Below are 25,660 nucleotides of genomic sequence, written 5' to 3' on the forward strand. Positions count from 1 at the left end.
CCAAAATCTACATCCCTGATGATATGCTCATTCAAGCAAAAAAAGATCTTGCTTTACTTTTAACAAAGCTGAACATTGATACACAGTTATATGAAAAATAAATCAACAACACAACACATATCAATACTCCAGTGAAACGTAAGATCACTCACAGAAAATAAGCTAAATGAACTAATATATTTTATGAATAATAATTCCATTAATATTGCCTGCCCCCAGGAAACTCATTTAACTCAAAATCAACAAATTAAGTCTCTGGGATATACTATCCAGAAAAAGGATAGATCATCAGAGAGAAAAGGAGGTAGAGTAGCTTTAATAGTTAAAAATAATATAAAATTCTGTGGCATCAACTTTCCAGATTTTGCAATTGATGTTGATGCAATTGGTATCAGTGTTTGGCTGAATAATACAAAAACCTACATAATAAGCTTTTATAACCCTAATGGCCAAACTACACATGCCATGGATATCTTTAACTATATAAATAATTCTAATATGTTAAAAAAAATCATTATTTGCGGAGACTTCGATGCCCACAGCCTTTTGTGGGGGAATAAACCATCAAATAAAGCTTGTAAATTGATTGAGCATATGACTTCAAATAAAATTGAATTAGCTGTTGCTACCCCTCCAAACCTGAATACATATTTCAACCCCAAAAGTGGCAGATTCTCTACAATTGACCTGCAAATTGTGTCATTAAATATTTTGAATAAAATACATATAAATAAGATTGATAGTCTATGTACTGACCACTTTGCTATAGTTTGCTCCCTAAATGAACCTGCTGAAACCCTATCAGATACCTCCAAATATATCAACACTAAAGCAAATTGGTCTATGTTCCAAAATAAGCTAAATGATGAAATTACAAGTTTCACCCAAAATTCCTGCATTTCAAACACAACAGTTGACACACATGCTGAAGTCTTGGCATCTTTACTAATAATAATAGCTAATCATGCTATCCCCAGGACAACACCCAAGAAAACCTTCCCTAAACACATTCCTAAAGCATGGTGGACAAATGAGTGCCCACAATAATGGAGAACAAAAAAGGCAGCTAGGAGAGCATTCATAAAAAAAACCATCACCTACTACATATTTAAAAAATTACAAGCAGAATCTAATCTAAAAAGGACTATAATAGATGCTAAATATAACTACTGGAATAATTATGCAAATAATCTCCAGAGAAACACATGAGCCAATTATACATAAAGTCATAAGCCACATCTGTGGGAAATAGAGTTCCCCCAATCCCCTCCTGTATGAGCTTATGCATAATAATACCCATTATGACAGTGATAATTAAAAAGTTAAGCTATTTGCCACTCTTTTTGTTAACAAGCTAACATTAAATAATCAAAGTAAAATGTCCCTAATTCCTATGAGCCCGAGTTACCAACCATGCCCAGGGTCCGAGTATATAACTAGTTCATTTTCAATCCAGGAAATGAATAATGCAATACATAATATTAGGACCAAGACTAGCAGCAGCTATGACAATATACACCCTACATGGATAAAGAATCTCACCCCTTCATACAAACAGGAACTAATAAATTGATATAATCACCCTTGGGCATCTTCTATGTTCCCCAATATATGGAAATGTTCGTCCCTCCTAGCAATCCTAAAGAAAAATATACCCAAAGATAACCTTGAGTCCTATAGGCCCATAATGATCACTCCTGTGATGGGGAAAATAATGGAGAAAATGATCTAATACCGACTCCTCTGGTTTGTTGAAAAAATAATATGATCCCTCACACACAAGTTGGATTCAGGAAACACCACTCCTCAACGGAAGCTTTCCTTTTGTTAACAAAGGCAATAAATGAATCATTCTAAAAAAATAATGTCCTAGTTGCAGCTTTCCGAGATTTTGAAGGGGCATATAACAATATGAACCACCAAATCCTTTTAAACAAACTTGCAAACCTTGGACTACCCACCAAGCTAGTATCTTTTATAAATTCCTTCATAGAAGTGCAAAGTTTCATTGTTTGTGTTGGTTAAGCCTCTTCACCCCAAAAGACAATAACCAAAGGCCTACCTCAGGGAGCAGTCCTCAGTTGCCTCCTCTTTGCCCTATATCTCTGGGACATCAACCTCTTCCACACGAATCTACAATATGCTGACGATCTGGTGCTGTGGTCATCTGGCAACACCTTTGAGATAGCACAGTCAAATCTGCAAAAGTCACTTTTCCAATTTGAAAAATTCTCTTAACATTCAGATTTACCCATTGCGCCTACCAAGTCAAAAATAATCCAACTTCAGCGAAAGCGAAACCATGTTACTGCAAAACTAACTCTAAATGGAACAACTATTCCAGAAGATAATAATATTAATTACCTAGGTCTTATGCTTGACCAAAAACTTAATTTCCACCTCCACATTTCAAACACAATAAAAAAAGCTATGGAAAAACAAATATATTATTTAGACTTCTTTCCACACCCTGGGGCTGTAAGGAAAAAACCTTACTCCAGTTTTATAAATCACATATAAGACCCCATATTGACTATGGGCTCATTGTCTATGGTGCATGTGCAAAGACCCAGATGCAAAAAATTGAAATAACACAAAATGATATAATACGTCTCATATTTGATCTTATGAAACCCACAAGCACCAAGTTTCTGCTTATGGAGAGTGGATTAACAACAATAAGGGAGAGACTCAGCTTTCTCTTGACAAAACATCTTACAAAAATTGAATCAAATAGCTCACACACCCTGCATAATTGATTAAGAAATCCAGCCATGTATAGAGGCATTGAAGATGAGCATGCCAATATTCAGAAGAAGTTCCCCATACCAGTAAAGTCTATTGCACCCACTTTCCCCCGATCCCCTCCATGGAATTGGTCAATTCCCATAATAAATACTGATTTCTCAAAGTGGAATAAAGATTTAACCCCCATTGCTTTTGTCCAGAAAAAACTTGCCGAACTTAATAAAATTACCTATAAAAACCATTTCCAAATATTTGTTGATGGGTCCAAAATAAATGAAAAAGTAGCAAGGGGTGCTTTCCGTCCTCAACTAAACATTTTACGGTGCAAGATATGATATAATACTGTACATAGAATGTTTGATGAGTTAAAAGTCTTAACCAATTCATTAGAAACACTTTAGAATATCCAACGTTTTATTCCAAAGTCAAATAAGAGTATAATATATTCCAAATCGTTATAACTACTTGAGTTTCTGTCCTCTGCTCCTCAGTATAAGTTGGACATTGACACTCATCATTGTCTCAGTATAATAGATAATCTTGCTTCAAGTAGCATAAGAACTTATTTTCAGTACATTCCTAGCCACTCTGGTATAAGTGGTAATCATCAGGTTGATGAAATACCAAAAAATGCTATAAGTTTTGACCAGCCTAGTGGGAGACCAATCCAGATGAGAGATATTTACCGATTGAGACTATCAGATACTAATTTTGATACGATTAATCCTCTACTTTACACCATTCTCAATAAGTATCTTTCAAAAATTTATAATATAATTATTTCTGGAAAAAATGGACTAAATTTTCTTGCATTCTCGTATAAGTTTTCTAATTCAAGTGGTTCAATTCCCCTAACCCCACTTTGCAGGCATTGTAATATGAATAATGAAACAATTGACCATTGCCTATTTGAATGTAATATGCTGACGTCTGCACAGCATACCTTGCTTTGTAAACTGCTTCAAACACCATAAAATCTCACTATCAGCCAAGAGCCTAGCCAACTATAGGCCTACCTGCACACAGAGCATAGAAATCGACATCTATTACCTTATATTTGAACTCCTATAGTCGAAAGATCTACTGAAAGATATCTGAAAATATCTAATAAATATGAGGCAATCAAGCCAGTAGCTCTGTAGCCCACAGAGTGAAGCAAAAGGGAAAGCGCTAAATAGTATTGATGAAATGCCTGCCTGCTGTTAAATAGAAGAAGAAGAAGATAATTAAAAATTGAACGAATATTGACATTACCCCTCTTGTTTTTAGTTTGTTTGTCTTATTGTTTGGTAAAAATCTAGATTAGGTGTTTTATCTATTGGTCTAGAAAATTAGCATTGTTAAATACTATCACTCTCATGCGTAGGCCTAGGTTAAGTGCAGTTACATAGGCCTAGCCTAAGTTTAGGGTTAATTATAGCCTATTATATTAATACCTCATATCACAATTGTAAGCAATAGAATAAGATTGCAGTCATCAGTCATTGAAGATAGCCTAGTGTGCCAACTGATCAGATGAGCCTCAAACAGTTTGCCAGGGCCTGCTGCACCATTCCTTGTCAAATCATGATTTGAATAAATCAATACTGGCAGAAGAGACTGTATCCTGGTCTTTCAAGTTCCATACTCTGGCAAGGTATTGCCAAGCCTCTATGTTAACCCTCCTCTTGTTTCTAAGTCTTAAAAATTTGCCTACTAAAAGGTCTATACCTATTGAAATTTTGACTAAACAACATTTTACCTTAATTATCAGGTTCTTTGTCTCTTATTTTGCTGCTGAAAATATAAGTCCTGTTATTTGAGAAGATTATTGTCATATCATTAATTATTTTCTAGGTATTTTTTTAGCCTTGGCCCACCTCATAAGGAGACATGTTAAGAAAACAATTCTTACTTTAAAATATGTATAATGATCTTAGTTCTTATATTATCCAAGGGGAGAACCTTTATCATCAAGTCTTTCCTCTAAAAATCCTCAAAATTTAAAAAGTTTCCTAATATCACCACATTTTCAATTCAATGCTTAAGTCTTTTTAAATTGCTGCCTAATAAGTTCTTTTATAGATAGCGTTCATGCCGGTCTTTTTTTTTTTTTTTTTTTTTTAAAGAGCAGTGGTGAAGGGTGAATAGCAGTGGCGAAGGGTGAATAGCAGTGGCATAAATACAAAATATTAATAGCAGTGGCAAAGGGCGAATAGCAGTGGCAAAGGGCAAATAGCAGTGGCGTAAATACAAAATATTAATAGCAGTGGTTAGGTTAGGTTAGGTTACAAAAGATGCATGGAATTTTGAAGGGCGAATAGCAGTGGCGTAGATACAAAATATTAATAGCAGTGGTAAAATATTTTTTTTAATGAGCACTGGCAAAAATACTGTTTTTTTAATAAATTTTTTGTTAATGGCATGATTTATAACAGAATTCACAATTTCTATAATCTCAATACACCACTACTTTTTCTTTGAACATGTTTTTTGACACACATGCTAAACATGTGCTAAACGCTATCTATAAAACAACTTATTTGGCAGCAGTTTCCAGCAGCAATTTCAAAAGACTTAAGCATTGAATTAAGAACGTGGCGATATTTGGAAACTTTTTCTCTTTTGAGGATTTTTAGAGGAAAGACTTGATGATAAAGGTTCTCCCCTTGGATAATATAAGAACTAGGATCATTATACATATTTTAAAGTAAGAATTGTTTTCTTAACATGTCTCCTTATGAGGTGGGCCAGGGCTAAATAATTACCATTTTCTAAATCTGGGATATGTATTTGCAGATGTTTGAAATTTCCTAAATTGGGATTGAGTAAATTTGTGAAACTGAACACAGTTTTCTTGTAGCCTACTTCATTTAAGCATATCTGTTTTTCAAGGTTTTACTCTCATAACAAATATTTTTGGTAAATTTCTTGGTGGCCCTATAATTAGCTACAATGATAGTGAAAACATCATTTGATGCCTTTTTATGCTGTTTCATAATACAATAATTGCTTTTGGTATAAATTGCATCATGAGCCCTTAAAGGGGCCCCAAAGGTATTTCATTTTTCTAACCACATGAAGAAGTTATAGCCTAATCTGCAAAATACTTGATTTTCAATTCAAACCATTTCAAGTTTTTCAAATGCCACCAACAAAAATAGTGCTGAATTTTGCAATTTAAAACTTTATCTGTTGACAACTCAGGGTATACATTTGCACATTAGAGGAGGGGGGGGAATTTCATGGTAAATTTGCAGAGGTCCATATAACTTAGCAAGGATGAAAGTGAAAACATCATTTGATACTTTTTGTATGCTCTTTCATAATTCATATAAAATACCTTGGGGCCCCTTTATGGGATCAAGATGCAATTTGCAACCGAAGCAATTGTTGTATTATAAAAGAGCATAAAAAAAGCATCAAATGATGTTTCTACTTTCATCCTAGCTAAATTATAGGGCAACCAAGAAATTTTATATATTTTTGAAGGTTATCATAGATCACTGCCTTCTTGAGGGAGAAGGTACAGAAGAAAAATGGTGGATAGAAAAAAGGAGAAATTTTTTGAATTTTTTATCCAACTTAATTGTGATAAATCAATGGTAGTGGATTATATAACTTTAAAAAAATGGGTTTAAAATCAAATAACAAGCTTGAAACCAATGTTTTAAACCTTTTATACCCAAAAAATAGAATTTTTTTGGTCATTTTCAAGGGATTAAAATGGGCTTAAGTTTGAATTTTCAAGAAAGGCAATTATTATATTTTTATAGAGCATAAAAAAGGCAGCATAGGGTTTGTTAATTGTATTCATACCCCCCCCCCCTCAAGAAAAAAAATTACATTCTGTCTTAAAATTCTATATAATCTGCTTGTTTTTATCATTAATTCCTTAGTCCTTACTCAAAACTTCCATTTAAAGAGCTAAAATAAACTTAAGGTAATGCCTTAAAAGACTTTCTAAGGAATTTTTAAAGTTTTGTGTTGGTCAGCCCCATTTCATAATTGTTTTCTGTGTGCACCATTGGCTTGAAACAAGAGTAAGGCTAACAGTAGTATACAAGCTGTGTTTAAAATAAGAGAATAATGTATCATCTTTGACAGTCCATTAATGGCTTAAAATTAAATTCACAAGAAAATCAAGCGTTACAATTTTAAAGAGCATAAAAAAGATATCATGAACTCTACTTTCCAAGTCTCTGCCCAGCATGTAAGTAAATCTAAGCTATTCAGAATTTTATGTGATTGACTCAGCCAAAATATTAAATTTCACAGAATATCCTAGATAGGCCTACACCTTATATATGCTGGCACTTAAAATAGGCTACTATGGTCATTTCTCAGTTTAAAAATTGCTATGATCTTTAGTATATACAAAGTGACTTATTGTGTAATTTCCTTAATTATATACAGAAAAGAATGTTTAGAAATGAAATATTTAGTGGTTGATCTCAAAAGGAAATATGTTAGACAAACAAAAGTAGTATCATTAGATTCCATGTTTTATGCTCTTTCCAAATATCATGCTCACTTTTCTGACAAAATACCTGATCCCCTTGATATTTCCAGATATAGGCCCTTTTAATATATATGTCTTTTAATTGAATCATATGATATAACAAGGTTCTTTGTTTAACTGGGTTTCTAAAGTCTTGATTTGATTAAATTTAGTTTTTTCTTTGATTGATCCAGTATTAGATGAAAAATATTGTTTGAAATGGCTTTAAATAACAATGGAAGAAAACATTATAATGTGAGTAATAGAAACATGCTACATATTATAAAGTAAGAGTTTTTTTTGTTTAAGTGTTTGTTTTTAGTTTTTATATATTCCTAGGGGTGTATCTGGGACTATGCGGGGGACAAGGGGGGGGGTTGCTTTGTCAGAAAAGTTACCCCAACATTTAGGAAAAGCAAAGAATGGGGAATCTAGTGGCACTCCTTTTATTCATTTAGAATGTTTCCTTCAAATATGACCAACCACTAAATATTTGGCAAAATTTACCACTTCTTTTTTATTTTGTTGTATTTTTTTCCAATAGTGTAGTAAAAATATTGGCACAGGTAATTACAAATAAACATTTATAGGATTTCATAAGAACCAGGCTTCCAATTTTATCATTGATAGAGTTCTAGTTGAGAGGCTTCTTGCCATCTTCAAAAATAATAGAGTTAGGTGAATCTAGGTCCTAAATTATGGCTCTGAAAGGTGCTGTCAATCTGGTATCTTCACCCTTTCCTTAATTTTAGGGCTTAGAACAATGCATTGATGACAGGTCCATATCTATCTAACTTTGACAAAAAATGTTTTACCTTGATTTTGATTTTTGTTCTCTTTTTTACGTGCTGTATTTTTGGAAATGCAGTTTCAATTGTTTCAGTTGGATATTAAGCTATATTAACATTTTTTTTTCTAAATTTAAGAAATAGATTTACAGATCTTCAAGACGTTAAGTCTAGATTGCTCAATTGGTATAAGCCTCAGAATGCTTTCACTGTCTTTGTTTGGAGAAGTAAATTAGCTTGTCTAGGTTTCACTTTTGTAGCACAAAGGTCTATGGTGTATGCCCATTAGAGGATAGAGGTAGTGATTTTGAAATGTCTTCACAGGGGATCATTAAGGCTGTGGATTCATTCCTGAAAGTTTCATTCACCTGATTGAGCTAGGCTACTTTCCCAAGATAGACAAAAGCTCCTTGTACATTCATCCAAAGTCACCTATAGAAAAATGATCAAAGAAAATTCTGCTTTGTTTAATCAAAAAATAAAATTCCCACTTTCTAATAATATAAGTTTGATTAACACTCAATATCTCTTGCACAAACAAGAAAAGCTAAAGGAGTTTTCTATTTGGGGGAATGTAGTTGTCAGCTTTAGTTTTCAGTAATCTATTCTGATCTATTATCCAAGTTACAGCAAGGCTGTGTAATCAATTCTAAACAGTATGGCCACACAACTTATAAAGTTTGTAATGGATGAGATAGGGTGATCCTGTAAGGTATTGAATCACCTTAAATAGGGTCCCCAGCCCCTTGTTCCTGATTATTATTATAATTCATGCATACTAAATATCTGAAAGATATTTGAATATTTCACCTTATATATATGAAAGATATTTGAAAATTTTATAAAGTGTGGAGAAACATGGCTTTCTGCTGTAAGTTTCATGATGCAACTTTTATTTAGCTGAGAACAGAACCATGAAATCTTCATGTTAATTCAATAAGGGCCCTCATATGGTCCACTAGAATGATAAAAAAACAGTATAGAGCACCTTGACAGAATTAAATGCTAATATGATTTTTGTTAATATTGCATTATGTTTCACCAGCACTGTTATTGGTCTTGTCAATTTTGATACTACCCCTATGGGTACTATTAACTGATTCCTGCACCAAGCTGCCTGAGGCCAACATAGCTTTTCATGCTCCTCTTCTTCTCTTATTCACAGCTTCACTCTTTGTCTTCTCCCATTTTGTTCTAATTCCCATTAAATCCTTTCTTATTACCTCTTGCCATTCTGAGATGACCTGCTTTTTATTTGGCCTATCCATCTTAACTTGTCTTTCATTATTGCTCTAGGAAGTGGGATCAAACCACATTTTTTTTTTACACAACCTACTGTTTAGTTTACATTCCGTCAAACAAGGGCCTAAAATTATGAATAGACAATTCCATAGGAAAATATTTAACAAACCTTCTTCACCCTTTTGAAATGTCCCATGTTAGTGCTATACTTTATCACTGCCATGATCTTGCCCTCTTTTGCAGAATGGTCTTCTATTTTTCTACTGCCAAAAAATACCCTTTTTCATCTTTACTGATCCACTGTCTTTGTAGCATTCTGCTTAATTCCCACTTAATGCTTGTGGTTAATTCCCTGCTTGTGCCTATACCATGCTTGCACTTACTTAATGCTTGTGCTGTGCTTAGATGTTGCTTTTATTTTGTAGATAGCCTGGGTCAAAAAACCTTTATAATAGAGAAGTATTACATGGTGTCAGAAGTGGGATCTCATGGGTGTACTACAGCCATCAATCAACTGGGAAGCCAGCTCCCTAGCAGAAGAATGGGACCGTTTCCAAGAGCTTGCCCAACTGATGTTTGCAGGCCCACTGGCAGGCAAAACAGAGAAAGCTCTCTGTGCCTACCTACTTATTGGGGCTGGAGCAAAAGGACAATAAATATTTAAAACCTTCACCATTGCAGACAAGGAGTGGAACAAAATAGAACGGTACCTTGAGCAATTTAAGGTGTATACATCACCACAGAAGAACACAGTTTTTGCACGGTATCTGTTCCAAAAACGAGACCAAACCGAGGCAGAAAGTGTAGAGAAATATATTACAGAGCTCAAGACATTAGTGAAACCATGTTCTTACATGGACCCAAACGAAATGGTCCGCAATCGCATAGTTTGCAGAATACTAAACCAAAACGTACATGAGAAGCTCCTGGCTGAAGGTGATGAACTTATGCTTGAAAAAGCAACCATTATGTGCAGAACCATTATGTGCAGCTTAGTGTCAAATTATAGACCTATATCAATTCTCCCAATTTTCTCGAAAATTACTTGAAAAAGTTGTGCATAAGAGGCTTTTTTTATTCCTGTCTACTGGTGCTTCAATTGAAAGCGGTTCTGTTCTGTCTGATCACCAGTATGGCTTCTGACCTAAACTCTCTACTGCATGTGCTCTAGTTGACGTTACAGAATTTGTGCGTGTTAACATAGACAAGGGTCGTTGTGTTCTAGGACTATTTCTTGATTTTTATAAAGCTTTCAACATGGTAGATCATTTTGTCTTACTGGGAAAACTGTCTCTACTTGGAGTTTGGGAAATTGCCTTTGAATGGTTTAAATCTTACCTGTCCAATAGATCTCAGTTTGTGTGTTATGATGGGAAATGTTCTGATCTAGCTTTGGTTTCCAAAGGGGTATCTCAAGGCTCAGTTTTGGGACCACTCCTCTTTTTTATTTATATTAATGACCTTCCTCCATCTACCAACCTTGATACCCACACTGTTTTGTTTGCAGACGATAGTAATTTTTTTGTGGTTTCCAATGATCTGCCCTCTGCTGTTGCTAAGGCTCAGCTTCTGCTCAACCATGTGCGTGATTGATGTGAGCAGAACGGGATGCTGTTGAATAGCTCTAAGAGTAGTATTATTCATTTTCGAACTCCATACTACTTTTGTGAACCTTCCCCAACAATATTTGTTTTTTATGGTACAGATATAATTCCCCAGTGCTCTTGTGTTAAACTTATTGGTGTGCATGTTGATTGTTTTCTTTCTTTCAAAACTCATATTTTCTATACACATTCTATAATTTCTCGTCAAGTGTCTATGCTTCATTGTGCCAATCAATTTCTTCCTCCCGATGTAATGCTTTCTCTTTACTATGCATTTGTCCTTCCTTATCTTTCTTATTGCTGCACTGTATGGGGCAATACTAACTATTCTTCCCTTCGGCAACTCCGAACAGCAAAGAAAAGAGCAGTGAAGGCAACTTTTTGCCTACCCCAACTCTATCCTACAGCTGATCTTTACAGTGATACAGGTCTAGATGCCTTAGATGTGGTTATCAAGAAGCAGAACCTAAAATTAGCTCATCAAGCCTTCAATTTCTTGCTTCCTCCAAGCATCTTATCCTATTTTGATATAGCATCAACATGTAAGTGCCAGACTTTGCTTTGGAGCTCTGTTCACCAATTTTGGCTGCCTAAAAGGGTATCCTCAGCAGCTCAGAGGTCACAAATTTATAGAGCAATTGCTCTTTGGAACTCTATTCCCAGTGAGCTTTCTCTTATCAAAAACTTCTTCCCTTTGCAGAAAAAAATTCTCTAAGGCTTGAAGTATTTTTGTTTTTTTCCTTATTTCTTTATTCATTCTGATTTGTCTACTTTTTTTGCTTTATATTATATAGTTTTTTTCTTTTCTCCTCTCTCATTATGTTGAATGAGATTTAAAACCTGCTGTTTAATACTACTAATAATGGCTTGGGTTTCTTATATATTACATGACATTTTCAGTTCGGATAAAATTAAGTCAAAATTTATTGTGTAGCAGTTGTTTGTTTTTTGTTGTTTTTTTTTCTTGATTTTTCTCGCATTGTGTTTATATTTTTTAGATATGGTTGTATTTTTTTTACTTATCTGATTTGTTTTGTGTGGATTTTGTGATTGATACGAGGTCCTCTACAAGCTATGCTTCTTGGGACCTCTAGCGCTTAAGTGTATTTATGTGTTTATGGTAATATTTAATAAATTGAATTGAATTGAATGCTACTTCTGTGGTGGAACATACTCCCCCTCCCATGTCTGCTCAGCAAAGGGTAAGTCATGCTCCATCTGCAAAAGAGCTCAACTATTTTGCACAAGTTTGTCAAAGTAAGACAGTAAACGCAGTGGAAGAAGACACTGTCAAAGCAGACTCTGGTGATGAAACCGTATTCCTGTACTCCATCAAACAAAACTAAAACAAAGATGAAGCAGTGATACCTTTGATCATCAACAATCAGTTCCCTGTCCAGTTCAAAATCGACACAGGGGTCCAGGTCAGTATCATTCCAAAGAAATACTTTGACCTCATCACCCCAAAGCCCACCATGAAACCCACAAGCCAGCGCCTCACCAGCTACTGTGGAGCAAGGATCCCTGTAATGGGAGTCTGCGAATTATCATGCAGCTATAAAGATAACCTCAGTAGCAGGCAACAATTCTTTGTAGTAGACACCTCAGCTGCCCCCATCATAGGCTACCATTCAAGCTTTGATTTGGACCTGATTAAGCTGGTACTGAACGTAAACTTAACATCTTCAAGAGTACCATTCCTGAAGGAAAAGCACAAAGAAGTGTTTAAAGGAATTGGGAAACTCAAAAGAGAAACATATACCTGAAAGACAATACCACCCCAACTGTCTACCCAGCAAGACAAGTACCCGCGGCCATGCAGGATAAACTCAAGCAAGAACTCAGCCGCCTAGAAGAACTCGGGATTATCGAAAAGGTCGTTACCCAAACGGAGTGGGTTAATTCGATGGTTATAGTTGAAAAGAAGGACGGGTTCATAAGACTGTGCATAGACCCCGTGGACCTAAACACTATCCCATTCCCACTCTAGACAGCGTCACCTTCAAGCTATACGGAGCGAAAATATTCACAAAACTTGATGCCCGTTCCGGTTACTGGTCAATTCTGCTCTCCAAAGATTCTTCTTACCTCATGACATTCAGCACGATATATGGAAGATATCGTTTCAAGCAAATGCCCTTTGGAATCATCTCAGCGCAAGATGAGTTTCAGAGGAGGATGGAAGATGCCTTTGAAGGCCTAGAGGGTTTCTTCATCATCATTGATGACAAGATCGTGTACGGTGCGACGCAAGAAGAGCTCAATGAACGCCTAGCAGTGATATTCGAACGTGCCCCAGCTAAGGGTATCCGTTTCAATGAAGATAAGTGCGAGTTTTTGGCCTCCAGTGTCAGCTACTTCGGACACATAATCAGCTCCACGGGGATGCAGCCAGATCCCGAAAATTTTCGCGCCATTAACCACATGCCAAACCCATCATGCCAAGAAGAACTGCTAACCTTCTTTGGGATGATCAACTATCTCGCCAAATACATACCGAGCCTATCCACAAAAAACAAACCGCTCCGTGACCTGACCAAAGCAAACCCATTCATCTGGTCAGAGGAACACACCCAAACACTTGAGGACCTGAAACGCTCTATAGTGTCGAACACCCCGTTCTTCAACCAACAGAGCAAGAACATCGAAATCATTGTTGACGCCTCCAGCCACGGGCTCGGCGCCCACCTTTTTTCGGAAGGGCAGGTCACAGTGTATGCATCGAGATCGCTCAGCAAGACAGAGCAGAAGTATTCACAACTCGAAACAGAGTTATACGCCATCGTGTATGGCTGTAAACACTTCCACCATTATCTGCACAGTCGCCACGTTGACGTCACAACTGACCACCGCCCTCTCGAAACCGTTGTAGCAAATCCTATTCACAAAGCCCCACCATGAGTGCAACGATTAATGCTTCAGCTCCTGCCTTACGACCTGAGTCTGAGCTTCCAACCAGGATCCAAAATCCCAGTTGCTGACGCTCTGTCACGCCTCCATCTTAGCGATACAGATCCAAAACTGGAAGAAGATCTGAATATCTATGTACACCACGTATTACGGAACCTTCCAGCCAGCGACCAGAAACTTGAGCAGATACAGACGGAAACAACGCAGGATGAAACCTTGAGCACCCTAGTCAAAACAATTCAAGAGGCCTGGCCGAGTGCTAGAAAAGAGTGCCCAACCAACATCCTAACCTACTGGAATGTTCAACACGATCTGTCTTTCACAAAAGGCATTCTTCTCAAGGGAGAAAGATTGATCATTCCCAAGAACCTGTAGTTAGCCACACTCCAGCAGCTACATGCAGCCCACCTTGGAACTGAGAAAACCAAACAGCGAACAAGGATGTTAGTGTACTGGCCAGGCCTTAGCGCAGACATTGAACAGTACATAGCAAAATGCCAAACATGCGCCAAGCACATGCCAAACAACTCGAAGGAGCCAATGATGAACCACAGCATAGAAACGCTCCCTTGGCAAAAGATCGCTACAGATCTGTTTGAATGGAATGGTTCCAGTTTCCTAGCAACTGTCGATTATCACAGCCGTTTCCTTGAAGTCGACAGACTTACGATGACATCGTCCAACGGGGTCATAACGCGACTTAAGGCCCACTTTGCCCGGCATGGCATACCATTGCAGCTAATGTCTGACAATGGCCCTCAGTTCACTTCCAGGGAATTCATCAATTTTGCCAAAGCCTGGGGTATTTCACTGAGCACATCTAGTCCCGGGTATCCCAAATCCAATGGACTTGCCAAGAAAGCTGTGCAGATTATAAAAAACATCATGACCAAGGCAACAGAAAACGGAGAAGACCCCTTTCTGGGTCTATTAGAATACCGGAATACACCAGTCGATGGGTTTGCATTGCCTGCTCAACTCCTTGTGTCTCGCCAACTAAGATCCATCCTACCATGCACCACATATCACCTAAAGAAGAAGGTCGTCCCGATCAAACAGTTCACTCAGCAAAGAACTGAAATGCAGAAACGCCAAAAAATTTACCGCAACAAATCAGCCAAGGCTTTAAATCAGCTCAACCCCGGCGATGTGATCCACATTCAGAAAATGCCTGACGGACCGTGGAAACAGGCCGTTATGGTTTCTCATGCAAAACAGCCGCGATCGTACCGGGTGCAGACAAACGAAGGTACGATTCTGCGGAGGAACCGCAAGCACCTATCAGCCCACCCACATTAAGGTCCGAAAGGAACGAGTTTGGTTCGCGAAGGACTTGACTATGCCATAGTGCCAGACGCGACTGCCAAGCCACCACCCTCGCCGTTGCAGGCAGACCAGTTCATGACCCCGTTGCCGATCCAGGATCGGAATCAAATCCCTAGGCCCTGCCAGAGCGCTACCGCGGTGCCACCCCTAGAATCAAGCGCGACACCAGCGACGGCATGCACGAGATACTGCCGACTTGTAAGAAAACCCCTGAAACGGAACCTGTAAAGAGTGATTTTAAAAGTAGACCTGTTAATAGAGACAGTATGAGAGGAAGAAGAAGTGAACCAGTTAGTTAATATGTAAGAAGCGAGCCTAGCGCCTTCTTACACATACCTTTCTGAAGGTACTTATTACAGTGTGTGATTTCAAAAGTAGACCTGTAAATAGAGACAGTATGAGAGGAAGAAGAAGTGAACTAGTTAGTGAATATGTAAGAAGCGAGCCTAGCGCCTTCTTACACATACCTTTCCAAAGGTACTTGTTACAGAGTGTAAGCCTGCTCACAGTGGATGAGTGGGAGCGACTGTGGAGTGTTGGTATAAGAGGAAATTCAGGCAGCTTAAATGACAAAAGAAGGAAGCTGTAGCATTCCGCTTAATTCCCACTTAATGCTTGTGCTTAATTCCCTGCTTGTGCCTATACCATGCTTGCGCTTACTTAATGCTTGTGCTGTGCTTAGATGTTGCTTTTATTTTGTAGGTAGCCTGTGTCGATAAACCTTTACACTAGAGAAGTATTACAATCTTTACTAGTATGTAAGTGAAGATATCCTAATACTGCCAAGGTAAGTGAAGCTACCTTGTCTCATAGGCCCAGTCTCTCGGCACGTATACACTTGAGAAGTTTTTTAACCATGTCAAGGTACTGCAGCCAGAGCTTTGCTGTTTGGTGATCTCGTAGGTCTTCAATCTTCTGTTTGATAATACTTTCCAGTAGTCCCAGCTCTGGTGCTTTGTCAAGGTCTCTGGGGGACATTTTCCCCTCAAGGGTGTCGTTGAAGAGTTTCTCAAGGCCGAAAGTATCCAAAGTTCCCGCATATTGTCCTAAAAGATGAGCATAGAGAGCCGAGCTCACGAGAATGTGAACTCTAATAGCTCTAGAAATCACTTTTCCAGAGAGTATGTGTGGTACCGTTGCCGGTGAGTATACTATTTCCAAGATTTCTTTAAGCCCGCTGTCTTGCATCTGGTGCCCTATGCATCCGACGAAGCTCATCATCAAGTGAAAGCCTCCGAGTTTGATGATAACGTTGTCCAGCTCATTTGACACGTCGGACTTGATAATTTTTATTGCCTTCCACCAAAGTGGCTGATCGAATGTGACGACTGGCGTAAATCCGTATTTCCTCCCCTGACAAGCAATGAAGCACAGGGTTGAGTATAGGCATGACTCATTGCTATAAGGCAGATTGATTATGGGCAAAAAAATAATACTTGCCTTGTCGCAAGGGGTTTGTGCATCTTCGTCCAGTGAGTGCGAGAAAACCTATTGCATAAACCATTCCAGTTAGGTCTTGGGCTCTTTAAAAACCACGATGATAACCAGAGCCTGTCAAGAAATGCGAATGGATCATTCACAAGTGTCTGTGATATTTTCTCGTACCGAATCTGAGGAAGCACCGCTTCACTTATCCGAAAAGAGTAAATAGAGACTCGACCTTTGAGCGTCACGGCTTCTAGAGAAACACTCCCTCATGGGATTGGTGCCACTCTGCTTTTCAGAGGGAGAGTGACAGATGCTAGAATTGCCATACCGTGGAAAGTTCCATTTCCGTCAATTGTGCGCATATCGTGATCTGCATTAATGGACAAAAAAACACAAAAAAAGATATCATGGTTGTCACTTGTTTTTTTTTTTGCCAAAAATAGCGAAATTTTGCTATTTTTTTTTACTGAAAATGGATTTTTTTTTAAAATTTCATTTGACGTTTATAAGAAAAAATAACGTCAGAACCGGTTTCAGCTCTCAATTCTGATACAGATAGACGTATCAACCACTCATTTCGTGACACTTCATTTTTTCATTAAAAATAAAAATTAATGTAGCAAAAATAGCGAAAAAAAAAAAAATTTCGCAACGGGTTAGAGATGAAGATTTTGGATATATTGTTCAGCGCATTTTTCTGGTCCGGATGGTGAAGAAATCATTACTTTATCAATTTGTTCCTAGTTCGGGCATTTTTTTTCTGTATTATTACTCTACTATTAAGGTACTACGTCAAAAACACAAAGGTAAAAGAAGTAATCTTGTCATGGTGGGGTTGGGAGGGATATAAAGCTTAGTTTCCATTTGTTTCCATTAATATGGATAAAAACAAACCATAATTACAAAATGATTAAATTTCGTTGACATATTCAATTTTATTTTCCCTCTGTTTTGTTTTATCCTTCTTCAGTAGTAAAATAAACTAGCCTACTAAAATTTCAAATATTTATATTTACATATATATATATATATATATATATATATATATATATATATATATATATATATATATATATATATATATATACACATATATATATGTATATATATATATATATATATATATATATATGAATTATTTTTAATATTTTGGATAATAAGGTTTAACTTACCTATATCTTAGGGGAGTGAGTTCTGATATTTGAAAGTTTTCTTGTGCTTATTACTTTACACTAGCAACTTTAAACATACAAATCTTTCCAATCATCATAAAAGAACAGGTTCTTTTTGTGTGACCTATATATTATTTTCAAAGTTCATTTTTTGTAGTTTCAGCTTCTATTGCCGATAGGTATGAGCTTACTGCTGATCCTTACAGTTCTTGACTTACTGCTGATTATCATAAGCAGTTTGATGGACAGGTTTGTCAATTTTTCAAAAATGGTTCAAGCAAGTTTTATCGTCGTTGTCACTAGTGTCACAACAGGCGCTTCAAATTTTTGTTAATTCCGCGTTAAACTCTACCATAATTTTGTCTAGGCCATGTCTTGAGAATGGGAGACCTTGCGACTCTCAAGGAAATCTCCAGTGGCAACCTGCAGGGTCGAGATTGAGGGGTAGTCCTAAGAACCTCTTCACCGCAATTACTAGTCAGATCTTCACTCTCTTAATACACTCCTAAAACCCGAGTGGGAAGATGTGCTGGTGGCAACAGGATATCGCGAAGACTGGTTAGCCTACTCATTGTCTTTCATTCAACCCAACTTCCGTGCAGTTCAATTCAGCCACGATTTCGTCATGGTATATCAAAATCCTACTGTCGAAATTAATTAAATCCTTGGAGTCTTATCAGAAATTTCGTTAAACTGTTAAACAGAGCAAAACACTAAATCAAATAATTATACACCACGGATAAAAACAAAAACATATTACAATATAAAGGAAGTAAAACTGGGTATTTTTATTGATGGACTAACTCATATTATGTCCTAAATTGCTGCATCATTCCCTGTAAAATTCAAAACATAATTTATTTCAACAGTGCTAGAGAAACATACAGTAAAAAAAAATTGCTAGTAATCTATTGAGTTCAAACTTTATAAACTTAAAAATTAATTTTGCTGAGAATGTATTCTTATTTGTATATGTTCCCAGTCAAAAGCATTGCTTTTGAAATATCTACCAAGCAGAGGTAATACCTCACCCTGCCCCTCTCCCCCCCGCAAAAAAAAGTTACCATGCGTGTACGTTTTACGTGAAATTTCTTGGACAAGATTGTTAAGGGGACGCCATCTCCTTTACAATCTTTACTGGACAAAGAGCAGCCACCAGCTTTACCATGTATCTTTCCATTTCATTATTTGCCATTCTCTTTATTTGTCTTTGCTTTCTTTACCCTCATTATTTCCCACCACTGTTATGGCAAAGAATGGTTGTAGTGGATATCCACAATAATGTGTATCAATAACTAACATCCATTGATTATTATCTGATGAAGCAGTAGACACATTTAAATGGTGAATAGATCTCCTCCCATTATTACGGGAAAACTAAAGTATCTGAAAATACGATTTTTATAGTTTTTTGAATGCAGTTAAATAGGCAAAGTTGTGAAGCAGCATAAATCGAAGATATAAAGGATAAAGAATAAAGATTCTCCAGAGCCATTGAAGGCGCACCCTACATCGAAAACTTTCGACGTTCCAGCTGCCAGGTCTTTTTACAGGGACAGGTAGCAAGCCATAAATTAAAGGGAAAGGGAAAATTATAAGAGTGGAACCTCCGGATTAATAACTGAAATAGTCTAGTTAAATTGGGATCAAAGTAATAGTTTCGAATAAAGATAGGAAAAGCAAAGAAGGAAGCAGCAGAAACCTTGCTCATTGTGGGTGTATAACCATAATGATAATAATAACAATTTATTTTTGCTCCCTGCCATAGGCCTACAGAAGAGAAAAAAAAGATCTAAAGAGAAACAATAATATAGTATGAAGCTGGGTTTACTTTGCTGGGTTGACTGTGAAACATCAAGCGTTTAACTGATAAATTTTTTATATTTTCAAAATAAGACGGATTCACGGGGGAAATGAGGTCATTTAGTCCCATTCAAAATTGGGGTGAGAATAAGAAATTAAAAGGGGAGGGGGCTTAGTTGCCCTCCAATTACGTTCGACTATAAAAAAGGGCATTAGACCTTTTAATTTCCAGTCGAATGAGCCCTTTTTGAAGTTTCTACGAAAACTCCTTCGATACGAAGTGCCCGGGGTCTAAACCCAAAAAGCCTATGATCAGAGGCAACGCTGTAGCGTTGCCTATAGTAAAGGCCATACGGCTCCAATGTTTTATTATTATTTATAATTTTTTTTTTCCCAGAGGCACTTCATATGGTAGGGGTCGTCGTAGAAGCTTCAAAGGGGGCTCATTCGTTCGGAAACCGTGTTTTCTTGTGCCCTTTTTAATAGTCGAAAGTTTTTGGTGGGCAACTTGCCCCCCCACCCACGCCCATCATTCCCCCAAACACATCCAATCAAAATTTTGAGATAGCCATTTTGTTCGGCGTAGTTGATTTCCAGATAGAAAATATATTTTTGAGGAAGATACTCCCCCAGAACCCTCAGGGCAAGGGTTTTAAGTTCTGCCCTGGGGGCATATAAGGTTTTTATAGAAGGCGTTGTTGTAGAAACTTCAAAAAAGGCTCATTCGATTGGAACTTAAAGAGCTAGTGCCCTTTTTAATAGTCGAAAGTGATTGGAGTTTAACTATCCCCCCCCCCCCCCCCCCCAACCATCATTTCCCCAAACACAACCCATCAAAATTTTCAGATAGTCATTTTGTTCAGCGTAGTTGATTTCCAGATAGAAAATTTCTTTTTGAGCAGGATACTCCCCCACAACCCTCAGGGCGAGGGTTTTAAGTTTTGCCCTGGTGCAATATAAGGTTTTTATAGAAGGCGTTGTCGTAGAAACTTCAAAACAGGCTCATTCGATTGGAAATTAAAGGGCTAGTGCCCTTTTTAATAGTCGAAAATGATTGGGGGGCAACTAGCCCCCCCCCTCTCACGCCCATCATTCCCCAAAACACATCCAATCAAAATTTTGAGATAGCCATTTTGTTCAGCGTAGTTGATTTCTAGATAAAAAATATATTTTTGAGCAGGATGCTCCCCCAAAACCCTCAGGGCAAGGGCTTTAAGTTATGCCCTGGAGGCATATAAGATAACTTTAGAAGGCGTTGTAGTAGAAACTTCAATACATGCTCATTCGATTGGAAATTAAAGAACTAGTGTCCTTTTAAAAGTCGGAAGTGATTGGAATGTAACTAGCCTCCCCCCCCCCACGCCCGTCATTCCCCCAAACACATCCAATCAAAATTTTAGATAACCATTTTGTTCAGCGTAGTTGATTTCCAAATAGAAAATAGATTATTGAGGAGAACACTCCCCTACAACCCTCAGGGCAAGGGTATTAAGTTTTGGCCTGGGGGCATATAAGGTTTTTATAGAAGGCGTCGTAGAAACTTCAAAACAGGCTCATTCGATTGGAAATTAAAGGGCTAGTGCCCTTTTTAATAGTTGAAAATGATTGGAGGGCAACTAGCCCCCCCTCCTCCACGCCCATCATTCCCCCAAACATCCAATCAAAATTTGAGATATCCATTTTGTTCAGCGTAGTTGATTTCTAGATAGGAAATATGTTTTTGAGGAGGACACTCCCCTGCAACCCTCAGGGCAAGGGTTTAAGTTATGCCGGGGGGGCATATGAGGGTTATTATCGAAGGCGTTGTCGTAGTATCTTCAACAAATTATCAATCAATTGGAAATTAAAGAAATTAAAGAGCTAGTGCCTTTTTTAACAAGCAAAAGTGATTGGGTGTAACTAGCCCCCCTCCCCCCCACGCCCATAAATTAACCAAAAAAATCCAATCAAAATTTTCGGATAGACAATTTGTTCAGCGTAGTTGATTTCCAGATAGAAAATATATTTTTGAGGAGGACACAACCCTCAGGGCAAGGGTTTTAAGTTATGCCCTGGGGACATATAAGTTTTTATAGAAGGCGTTGTCGTAGAAACTTAAAAACAGGCTCATTCGTTTGTAAATTAAAGGGCTAGTGTCCATTTTAATATTCGAAAGTGTTTGAATGGCAACTATCCCCCCCCCCCCCCGACGCCCATCATTCCCCCAAACATATCCAATCAAAATTTTGAGATATCCATTTTTTTCAGCATAGTTGATTTCCAGAGAGAAAATATGTTTTTGAGTATGACCCTCCCCCACAAACCTCCGGGCAAAGGTTTTAAGTTCTGATCTGGGGGCATTCAAGTCTTTTTTATAAGACTTTTTTGTAGAAATTGCAAAACAGACCCCATTGTCTGGAACTTCAACGTGATAGGGCCCTACTTGATAGCTGAAAGTCTTCGGTGTTCGAATAGCCCCCCCCCCTACGTCTAGCATTCTTCTAAACACTTCCAATCAAAAATTTGAGATAGCCATTTTGTTCAGCATAGTTGATTTTCAGACGGAAATAATATCTTTTAGGAGGAAAATCCCCCATAACCCTCACGGCAAGGGTTTTAAGTTATGCCTCGGGGGCATATAAGGTTATTATAGAAGGCAGTGTCGTAGAAACTTCAAAAAAGGCTCATTCGATTGGAAATTCAAAGGTCTAGTGCCCTTTTTAATAGTCGAAAGTGATTTGAAGGCAACTAACCCCCCTCTCACGCCCACCTTTCCCCAAAGACATCCAATCAAAATTTTGAGACAGCCATTTTATTAAACGTAGTTTTAAGTTCTGGAAATTAGGTCTTTGGGGATGACAACCCCCCCACAGCCCTCAAGGCAAGAGTTGTAATATAAGGATTCTCTGAATCCTTCCCATTATTTCTTATGGAAGGGATGCTTGTATAAACTTTGGAGAGGTCTCATTTGGTTGAAAATGGAAATTTTTTGTTTATTTTTTAAGGGTCAAAAGAGATTGAAGGGTAGCTAGCCCCCCCCCTCTTCCACGCCCTAAATGAATCAGATAAAAATTTTGAGATAGACATTTTGTCAAAATAGTTCAAAGTTCTGATAACAAAAACTCCGGTATCGACACAGCCCACCCGGGCCCGGGGCTAGGCGTTATAAGTTAAACCCTGGGCCATAACTTAATAAAGGGGGCTTATAACTTATGGGAAGGGGTTTTGTATGGGAAGAACACACAGGAAATCTATTATAATTATCCAATTATAAGGTTAAAATACATACTCTGAGATAGATGTAAAATTGCTTTGGCATACAAAATCCTATTAAGGTCAATTCCAAACAGTCGTGATCCCTTTGTGTCAGTAAGTGAAATGGTCTAAACGCCCTTATTGGAGCTTTTTTTTCAATCCATTCATTTTTGTCAATCGCTGTCCACAAGTTATGCAAGCTGTCTTGTTCATATATAAGGTTTTTATCAAAGAGGTAATCGTATAGACTTTGAAAAAAGCCTCATTCAATTTAAATTGAAAGCTCTAGATCCTTTTTTTTTAAGTCAAGAATAATCGGAAAGTAAGCACCCCCCCCCCCATGCCATAGAAACTTGAAGCTTTTTGCGATTAAACATTAACAAAAATTGATTAAAAAACTGTCTGAAAAATTAGTTTTTCATAGAAAAGTAAAGGCCATTTTAAACTTAAGCTCAGGAGATACGAATACATGTTAAAATTCAAACTCAAAACGACCAGAAATTACTATTAAAGAATAAATGAAACCCAAAACGAACAGAAATTAAATAAACAATCATAGCAAAAAACATACAACAAGTAATAATATAAATGAATAAATAGATCTTAAAGCGAGTAATGCTTAGATTGAATATGATTTGTCTTGACTAATCATACTAGTTTAGATTGAATATGATTTGTCTTTAGATTGAACTATATTTGTCTTGACTAATCTTGAAAAGAACTAATAAGTTAAACTGAATATTTGATGCATAATGATATTAATTGCTAAAAGCTCATCAGTTCAAAATTTTACTGTAATTTTAATATTTATTTTCAATATTTAGTACAAAAGAAAACATTTGTACTATAATTCGTTTTTAGTAAGGCGCCAATGACGCTACAGGTTTTAGGTCTCTACAGTGTTGCGGCACCCAAGCTTTTGTCGTTATTTATTCCTAATCAGGACAAATTTCATTTGCGTATTCAACTCCAGTCCTACTTGTTCTAAGATTTATTTGTTCATTTACACTAGTATATATTGTATGTTTGTTCGCATTGATTGTTATTTAATTTCTGTTTGTTTTAAGTTTCATTTAAACTTTAATAGCAAAATATTCGTTTTCGTTTTAAGCTTGATTTTCATATTCAATCTAAACATTACTCGCTTTAAAATCTATTTTTTCATTTATATTATTACTTGTTTTATGTTTTTTACTATAATTGTTTATTTAATTTCTGTTCGTTTTGGGTTTTATTTATTCTTTAATAATAATTTTTGGTCGTTTTTAGTTTTAATTTTAACAGGTATTTGTATCTCCTGAGCTTAAGTTTAAAATGGCCTTTACTTTTCTTTGAAAAAATTATTTTTCGGACAGTTTTTTTTTAATTAATCAGCATAAAAAGCCAATTCTTCTGAAGCATCTGTTGATATCAAAATCCTTTACAGTTTCAGTTACTATTGAGCCGAGTCGTTCCTCACTTACAATCTGTTACCACAAACTGTTTGAAAGGGTAGCCTGACCTCGAATGAGTGTGTGGCTAAGAATAAAAATGTTACGCATAGCAATGCTAACTTAAGAGTTGGTGGATTTCATGAAGGGATGTCCAATTCTTTTTGATCTTTGTCTATCGATCTAAATGGTTCTTTTAATCAACCTAACAATTATTTTCTGATAATCTAAAATGAGTCATTTATTTTTTAGGTCTTAATATTGCTATTTCATATCGCTGAATGATTTAGGCTATATTAACACAAATTTGACAGGGCTGCCAACAGGACAGGATTTAAAGCTTTGACACTTCTAGGCCCAAGCATTTTTGTCGATCCGTTTTGTGATATTTTCGGGGAGATCTCCAAAAATTTGGGGATAGTGGAAGCACTGGACAGAACGCAACTGATGAGCCAAAAGTAAAGAAAGAGAGAGGCAATACCGAACTCTCTGCTGCCATTCTTGGGCGTCATGTGACAGTTTATAAGTGGCCACGGAATTCCTGTGTTGTTTTAAAATCACTTTTCTCTGAGTAAGCAGTGCGGTGTTGGAGTGCACCTGGCACTTTGACGATAAATCACATCAGTCCAGTTTTTACTAAGAAATAAATAACTCAGTGATAATTTATTGCGCCCCCTGGCAATGTGCGCCCCTAGGCCCGGGCCTATTCGTAAATCCTGTTCTGGCTGCCAAGGCATACTATTTAATTATACCAGGTTTTAGCAAAAGACATATATTGTTTAAATAAAGTGTAATTTATTAGGTAGTTATTCTGACTAGCTTCAAAAAACAAATACAGGATTTAATGGGTTCATTTTTTTTTATGCCGGCACAATTTTGAAGGGCGTTTCCTAGAATTTTGTTCCAATTCTTTAGGAATGGCCCCTTAATCACAAAGGCCGTTAATTAGAATAAATAGCTCTGATGAAAGTAGAAAATTAGCGCAATTAAAAATTAACGTAGAATAAATTGCTCCGATGAAAAAAAAATTAGCGTAAAAAGCGATGTAATGACTAGGGGGCGAATCCAATCATATACGTAATAATTTCTGTTCGTTTTAAATTTTGATGTTGCTCTTTACTTTCAGTTGGAAAAATTGTTTTCTTTATTATTTAATTTCTGATCTTTTTTAAAATAATGCTGGGAAATCCGGCGCCCCCTTCATAGCAATGTCCCTTCCCCCATGAAAATTTTCTCCATGGAAAAATCCTCCCTCGTAACCCCGACCCTCCCCCCCCATCTACCAGAAAAAAAACTTGAAAACTTCTGTATACTTCCCAATAACCAATACTATATGTAAACATTGGGCAAAGTTCATAACTTGCAGACCTTCCTCCGGGGACTGTGGGGGATTAAGTCATCCTCAAAGACATAGTTATTGTATTTTTCGACCATGCTGAACAAAATGGGCATTTCAAAATTTTGATCGGGTGACTTTGAGAAAAAAATGAGCGTG

At 37.0% G+C, this 25,660-nt stretch overlaps 1 protein-coding gene and 1 long non-coding RNA gene across 3 annotated transcripts in view; one reads left to right on the forward strand and one right to left on the reverse strand.

The window, feature by feature from the left end:
* LOC148940600 (uncharacterized) overlaps positions 1–25,660 on the reverse strand; it is a 179,219-nt gene that overhangs the window by 40,454 nt on the left and 113,105 nt on the right. The window lies entirely within an intron of this gene.
* LOC148940601 (uncharacterized) overlaps positions 3,978–25,660 on the forward strand; it is a 41,953-nt gene continuing 20,270 nt past the window's right edge. Inside the window, exon 1 of the long non-coding RNA XR_016143394.1 lies at positions 3,978–4,037. This is a non-coding gene — a long non-coding RNA (uncharacterized LOC148940601). The remainder of the gene's footprint in view (positions 4,038–25,660) is intronic.

This window comes from Artemia sp. Qi Xiang Cuo, chromosome 19 (assembly GCF_049724085.1).
Source record: "Artemia sp. Qi Xiang Cuo chromosome 19, ASM4972408v1, whole genome shotgun sequence".
Classification (NCBI taxonomy): Eukaryota; Metazoa; Arthropoda; class Branchiopoda; order Anostraca; family Artemiidae; genus Artemia; species Artemia sp. Qi Xiang Cuo.